The sequence below is a fragment of the Oncorhynchus mykiss genome, chromosome 10, assembly GCF_057628025.1.
Source record: "Oncorhynchus mykiss isolate SJ-2025 chromosome 10, ASM5762802v1, whole genome shotgun sequence".
NCBI classification, from domain to species: Eukaryota; Metazoa; Chordata; class Actinopteri; order Salmoniformes; family Salmonidae; genus Oncorhynchus; species Oncorhynchus mykiss.
In genome coordinates, this window is record NC_143031.1 from 32,629,104 (window position 1) to 32,636,096 (window position 6,993).

The window sequence follows — 6,993 nt, forward strand, 5'->3', positions numbered from 1 at the left end:
ATAAGTCAATTTCTGCCCTGCTAGAGCTGCCCCGGTCAACTGTAAGTGCTTTATTGTGAAGTGGAAACGTCTAGGAGCAACAACGGCTCAGCATAGGCTACACAAGCTCACAACAGGACCACCCAGTGCTGAAGCACATAGTGCATAAAAATGTACTGTCCTCGGATGCAACATTCACTGCTGAGTTCCAAATTGCCTTTAGAAGCAACATCAGCACAAGAACTGCTCTTCTTATCCATGGCCGAGCAGCCGAACACAAGCCTAAGATCACCATGAGTAATGCCAAGCATCAGCTGGAGTGGTGTAAAGCTCACTTCCAGTGGACTCTGGAGCAGTGGAAACACATTCTCTTGAGCGATGAATCATGCTTCACCATCTGGCAGTCCGACGAACAAATCTGGGTTTGGGGGATGCCAAGAGAAAGCTAACTGCCACAATGCATAGTGCCAACTATAAAGTTCAGTGGAGGAGGAATAATGGTCAGCATGACATTGCCCCCGTGCACAAAGCAAGATCTGTCCAGAAATGGGTTGTCGAGATCAGTGTGGAAGAACTTGACTGGCCTACACAGAGTCCTGACCTCAACCCCATCGGAAATCTTTGGGATGAATTGGAACGCCGACTTCGAGCCAGGCCTAATCACCCAACATGGTCTTGTGGCTGAATTGAAGCAAGTCCCCGCAGCAATGTTCCAACTAGTGGAAGGCCTTCCCAGAAGAGTGGAGGCTGTTATAGCAGCAAAGGTGGACCAACTCCATATTAATTCCCATGATTTGGAATGAGACGTTCAACGAGCAGGTGTCCGCATACTTTTGGTCAGGCAGTGTTTGTAATTGTCAACGGAGGTTATCAGAGGATAAATGCTTTTAACCAAACTCGCTTTGGTCCATGTGGATCAATTTGGGTAAGTTAGTCAATTTCGGAACATTTTTATATTTGTGTTTTTCAAAGATAGGGGGCAATAGTGAGAACATTAGGTGGAGCCAAATTAGTGCTGTGTTCACGTCTCCCAAATTGAACCTTTGTGAACGGCTCTATGAATAATTTAGAGCAATATGGACCTCATTTGTTCAAACATTATAAACAGGAGGAATATCATCCTACCCAGGTGATCTATGCCCTTTTGAGTTCATTGAAATGCATTTGGGATTCCAGCAAGGTAGCTTCCTCTGTTGAGAGAACTTAATAATTTTAGAAAGGACAGTCTGGGTTGGTGTGGATTTACAATCCATAATGCATGTTTCTCCCACTCCCACTGGGAAAACATCTCCATTTACGACCCTACAATGACATGCAATTACACTTGTATCAGCCCCCAGCACTGCTGGGAAATACTGGAAGACAAAGAGCTGCATAACATAAGTAGTATATAAAAGAGGGCCTTGTGTTCCATTATGGAGTGGTGCTGTGAATTTCTGATCTCCTTGACAAGCAGTGATTATATCTCTGGCCTCCTCTGTTAGGCCTCCCACTACACCTTGGCCTCCTCTGTTAGGCCTCCCACTACACCTTGGCCTCCTCTGTTAGGCCTCCCACTACACCTTGGCCTCCTCTGTTAGGCCTCCCTCTATACTCTGGCCTCCTCTGTTAGGCCTCCCACTATACCCTGGCCTCCTCTGTTAGGCCTCCCTCTATACCCTGGCCTCCTCTGTTAGGCCTCCCTCTATACCCTGGCCTCCTCTGTTAGGCCTCCCACTATACCTTGGCCTCCTCTGTTAGGCCTCCCTCTATACCCTGGCCTTCTCCTTTAGGCCTCCCACTATACCCTGGCCTCCGCTGTTAGGCCTCCCACTATACCCTGGCCTCCTCTGTTAGGCCTGCCACTATACCCTGGCCTCCTCTGTTAGGCCTCCCACTATACCCTGGCCTCCTCTGTTAGGCCTCCCACTATACCCTGGCCTGCTCTGTTAGGCCTCCCACTATACCCTGGCCTCCTCTGTTAGGCCTCCCACTATACCCTGGCCTCCTCTGTTAGGCCTCCCACTATACCCTGGCCTCCTCTGTTAGACCTCCCACTATACCCTGGCCTCCTCTGTTAGGCCTCCCACTATACCCTGGCCTCCTGTTAGGCCTCCCACTATACCCTGGCCTCTGTTAGGCCTCCCACTATACCCTGGCCTCCTGTTAGGCCTCCCACTATACCCTGGCCTCTGTTAGGCCTCCTACCATACCCTGCCACTGGTGATCTCCGTTCATCCTGACCATGAAGCCATGACAATATTTATGACCTACTACACCTCATCAGGGCTATTATGGCCACATTACCACACAGCGGTATCAATGTCATTAGCCCCCATGAGGTGGTGTATATAATGGGAATTACTACAGGAGCGTCACCTGAATGTATTCCTAAGTCGTTTTCATTTGACTAATTGACTCAAGTCTAATGGCAAAACACATGGACCTTCATATGCAGAGATCCACTGCAGTTCAATGATTGAATGTGGCTTAATGGTTCATCAGGTCCACAGAGACGTGTTTTTCCAGTAGAAAACTGTTTACAACATATTGTTCCTCTAAAACAATGCAACCTATGTTGATTCACTGCAGCCTGCAACTGTATATATTTCAGGGCATGTTGACAACGGTCATTAAAACGTGACATGCACCAGCTTGTTCGAGTGTTTCATCTTATGCCTGCATCATGATAACACAGCACCTCCAATTTGGCACCAGAATAAAGAGCCGTTTTTCTGAATGATTCTGCTTGATCAAAATAGATCTGCACTTTCCCCATTAAAATCTAATAAAATCAGATTGATGTTGAATTGCTTGTTCAGTAGCTATCCCCTTTACCTATATAATAGGGACTAAAACATAAACAGTTGTAGATTCAGGGAACGGGTGTAATCGGGTAGGTTTTCAACCATAACAAATGTACCATTATGCTAATGTTCTCTCTATAAATAATATATTAAGACAAACATGGCGGCAAGGTAGCCTAGTGGTTAATATATTAAGACAAAGTGGCGGCAGGGTAGCCTAGTGGTTAGAGTGTTAGTGTTGGACTAGTAACCGAAAGGTTGCAAGTTCAAATCCCTGAGCTGACAAGGTACAAATCTGTCGTTCTGCCCCTGAACAGGCAGTTAACCCACTGTTCCTGGGCCGTCATTAAAAATAGGAATTTGTTCTTAACTGACTTGCCTAGTTAAATCAAATACTTTTAAAAAACATGGACATCACATTTTAAAGATAGGTTAACAGTGCCCCCTCGTGGTCAGAGAAAGTGCTACAGCTACACAATCTGAACAAAGTCTCTTATGACCTCAATAACGTGGGGTAAACTGGACATTTTGATTTTCTTCTCAATAGGCCTATTAGGGGGTAAGTCATGTAACCAGCTCACCAAATGGATCTCATTCACTATGTTGAAGCACTTGGTTTGGAAGAGGATTAACAACTCAAATGACCTATGCAGACATACAGTGCCTTTGGAAAGTATTCTGCCCCCATGACTTTTTCCACATTGTGTTACTTTACAGCCTTATTCTAAAATGGATAAAATAAACAATAATCCTCAGCAATCTACACACACTGCAAGTCCCTGAATGTCCTTGAGTGGCCCAGCCAGAGCTCAAACATCTCTGTAGAGACCTGAAAATAGCTGTGCAGCGACGCTCCCCATTCAACCTGAAAGAGCTTGAGAGGATCTGCAGAGAGGAATGGGAGAAACTCCCCAAATAGAGGTGTGCCAAGCTTGTAGCCTCACACCCAAGAAGACTCGAGGCTGTAATAGCTGTCAAAGACGTTTCAACAAAGTACTGAGTAAAGGGTCTGAATACTTATGTAAATGTGATATTTCCATTTTTTATTTTTAATACACATGCAAAAATGTTTAAAAAAAAAGTCATTGTCATTATGGGGTAGTGTGTAGATTGATGAGGGAGAAAAAAAACGATTTAATCCATTTTAGAATGAGGCTGTAATGTAACAAAATGTGAATAAAGTCAAGGGGTCTAAATACTTTCCAAATGCTCTGTACATCAAATGTGGGCATACAACTACAGAAGCAAAATATTGTACTATTTTAGTCTGTAAATAATGTTAAACTGATTGAAAATATGTACATCAATAATAAGATACACAGTAACATGTTTGTTTATCCACCGCAGGAAATAAATAACCACATTTATCTTTTCAATTCACTGGACATGAACCCCCTTCTCTCTCTGCCTCTCAACTCTGTCAATTAGTAACTTTTCATGAGTGCAACACGGTGCTTCTAGCATCTACATATTCAGCCATTAAATCTACAGGAATTCATCATCACTGCCTCAGTGCACCCACATTGTAACCCCAAGGCGATCTCTAGTCTACAGGTTGCTGCTTGTTCACAACCAGAGACACCAGCTCAGATCTGGTTAGACCAGTTCTGTCAGGCTAAAAAAGCTTTCAGTGATCATGTGATCGTTTTAGCTCTGAGAAGCCAGCTTGTGAGTTTGTAAAGATGTTAGGCTACTGTTATGTTAACGCTGTTTAAATTGATTGCTTTCCGAAATCACTCTTTATTTGGTATATTTGAATTCAGAAGCAGTTCAGTCTACTGTATATCAGCAATGTTAGTATGAATAACAATCTTCAGTGTAACAAACTGACTAGAGTTTGTATTGGTATTTATTATGGATCCCCATTATCTGATGCCAAGGCACCAAGGTCCAGCAGAATTAAGGTAGTTACACAATTCAGAAAACATTACAATACGTTCACAGATTTCATCAGAGTTATGTCTAATGATATTACAAATACGGGGCTTGCATCACTTCAGCCGTTCGACTCAGTGAAGTGTTTGGGGATGGGTCTCCTGCCATTGAGGTATGACTCCTCACAAAAAGGCCCTGTTGTAGCATCCAGATGAGCACAACCTGTACTAGCGTCTTCCAGGGAGGAAGTCCTGACAGGAAAAAGCCAGGCTAGCCAAATGACTACACAGAGAGGGCAGACAATAACTGTCGTTTCCAATTAAATACAGTATAGTTATTCACCTTAGGATGGATCAGACTACTATTAGAAATTATGATTCATAATGAAAAACATTTAGTCCTACAATATCAAAAGAATCAATAGAACTTGGTTTCCACAGGAATAATAGCAGACAGAATGTTCAGAAATCATTTGAGTCACAAAAAAACTAAATAGTGAATCTACTCGCTCCATTTAAAAAAAAACGTTTTAACCTTTATTTAACTAGACAAGTCAGTAAAGAACACATTTTTATTTTCAATGACTGCCTAGGAACAGGTGTTCAGGGGCAGAACGACAGATTTTTACCTTGTCAGCTCGGGGATTCGGTCTTGCAACCTTTCGGTTACTAGTCCAACGCTCTAACCACTAGGCTACCTGCCACCTTCAAATTAATTTGTTTTTCCCTTATCAGAATAATGGACCTCCAGGTGAGACCTAGCTATCTCTTGAACCTAATTGGTAGTAATTCAAGTGAAAGTAACTTGCTTGGTAACAAAAATGTGCTGCAAATTCAGGGAGAACCTTTGTTGGCATTCCATATTCGTCACGGTCTAGTATTTAACATGAGACAAATGAGCTCCTCAGCCATGCAGGACACCACTATCATGCAGATGCAGGCTCCATACATGTGGCCTCAGCAGACCAAGGGGATCTGGCTCCACAGTCCTCCCTAGGTGTACTACCCACAGACAGGGACAGGGAGGACCTAGGGGCCAACCTGGCCACCGATCTCATTCTGGTCCCCAGGCCCAGCAGGTGTCTGTGCAGTACATGCGCAGTGCTACTTACTGGCTGCCTCAGCACCAGCTACACCAAGACCAGCATGCCGCACAGTGGAGGCCTGAGTCCTATAGGATGGCCTAATAGGCTGGGGTCCCCTGGTCCTACACAGGAGGATCCACAGATGCTAGGATGTATCCTATTTTCTCCACAGAGCCCCAACAAGCCCCCACTGGCCTCAGGCTGGAGCAGGTCCCTTCCAGGTAGACTCCAGCAGCTCTCTGTCACAGCTTCAGAGCCATAGCCTCAGAGCTGCAAAAGTCTCCCAGGGCCCTCTGACCCAGGTCACCGGCCCCAGCAGGGGTTAGGGGACATTTCCCTGCCTGCAGTCACCTCCCTAGAAGAGGCTAGGAAGATATTCCACTGAGCTGGAGGCTGAACCCAGCCAGCAGGCTGGGGCTGAGTGTTCCGGTGCCACAGGGGATGTTGTCCAGCCCAGCAAGGTTCAGGAAGGGGTCAGTTTCCTCCACTCTGGATCACTCCCTGGACCAGGAGGACCTAGAGGCCTGCATGCAACGACTGCTGGAGGCCCAAGGATCAGAAGGAACATTTTCTGCACATTAACATAATATGAATCATCTTGACACAATCAAAAGATGAAGTAGAGATGAGCATCACTAAGAGGGAGAAATGTGTCAAAGCAGTGTTTGTTATTCCCATGAGAGATTTAAAGAGTCAAATACATTTAAAATGTTCTCTACTTACTTTTTCATCAAACACTATAAGGGTGGGCACAGTGCAAGTAGAGGGAGTGTACTTGAATAACAAGCTACTGTGTACAGTATGTAGAAAGGGTACAGTGAAGGAATGACATGATAATCGAGGGAAGATTGAGTAATGGCAGCACATGATCTTCCTCACCACTAAGGATCACTTGGCAACAGGTGAGATACACAAAACAAGGCCTCTGATTACACAAAACTCACCAATCAAATTTGTGGGACTCCGCAAACATGAGCTGTAAAAACAGGGCAATTACAAGGCTCACCAGGGCTCAGCTCAGGAGGGCTTCAGACTCGGGATACGACTCCTCAAGAGGACCAGCCCTGCAAGCGTCAACAATGGCATGTTGGTTAAGGAGAGTGAGGTTTAGGAGTTTAAGTGATCTGTGGAATGAGCCAACAGCCTGGAAAAGCAGACATGTTCCCCCCTCTTCACTCCACCCCCCTCCCACCTGCCTGGAATGTGATCCCCCCCGAGGGCAGTTCCCATGGCTGGTGCCAAGTTGAGCATGCTCTGTGGGGTCTGGGG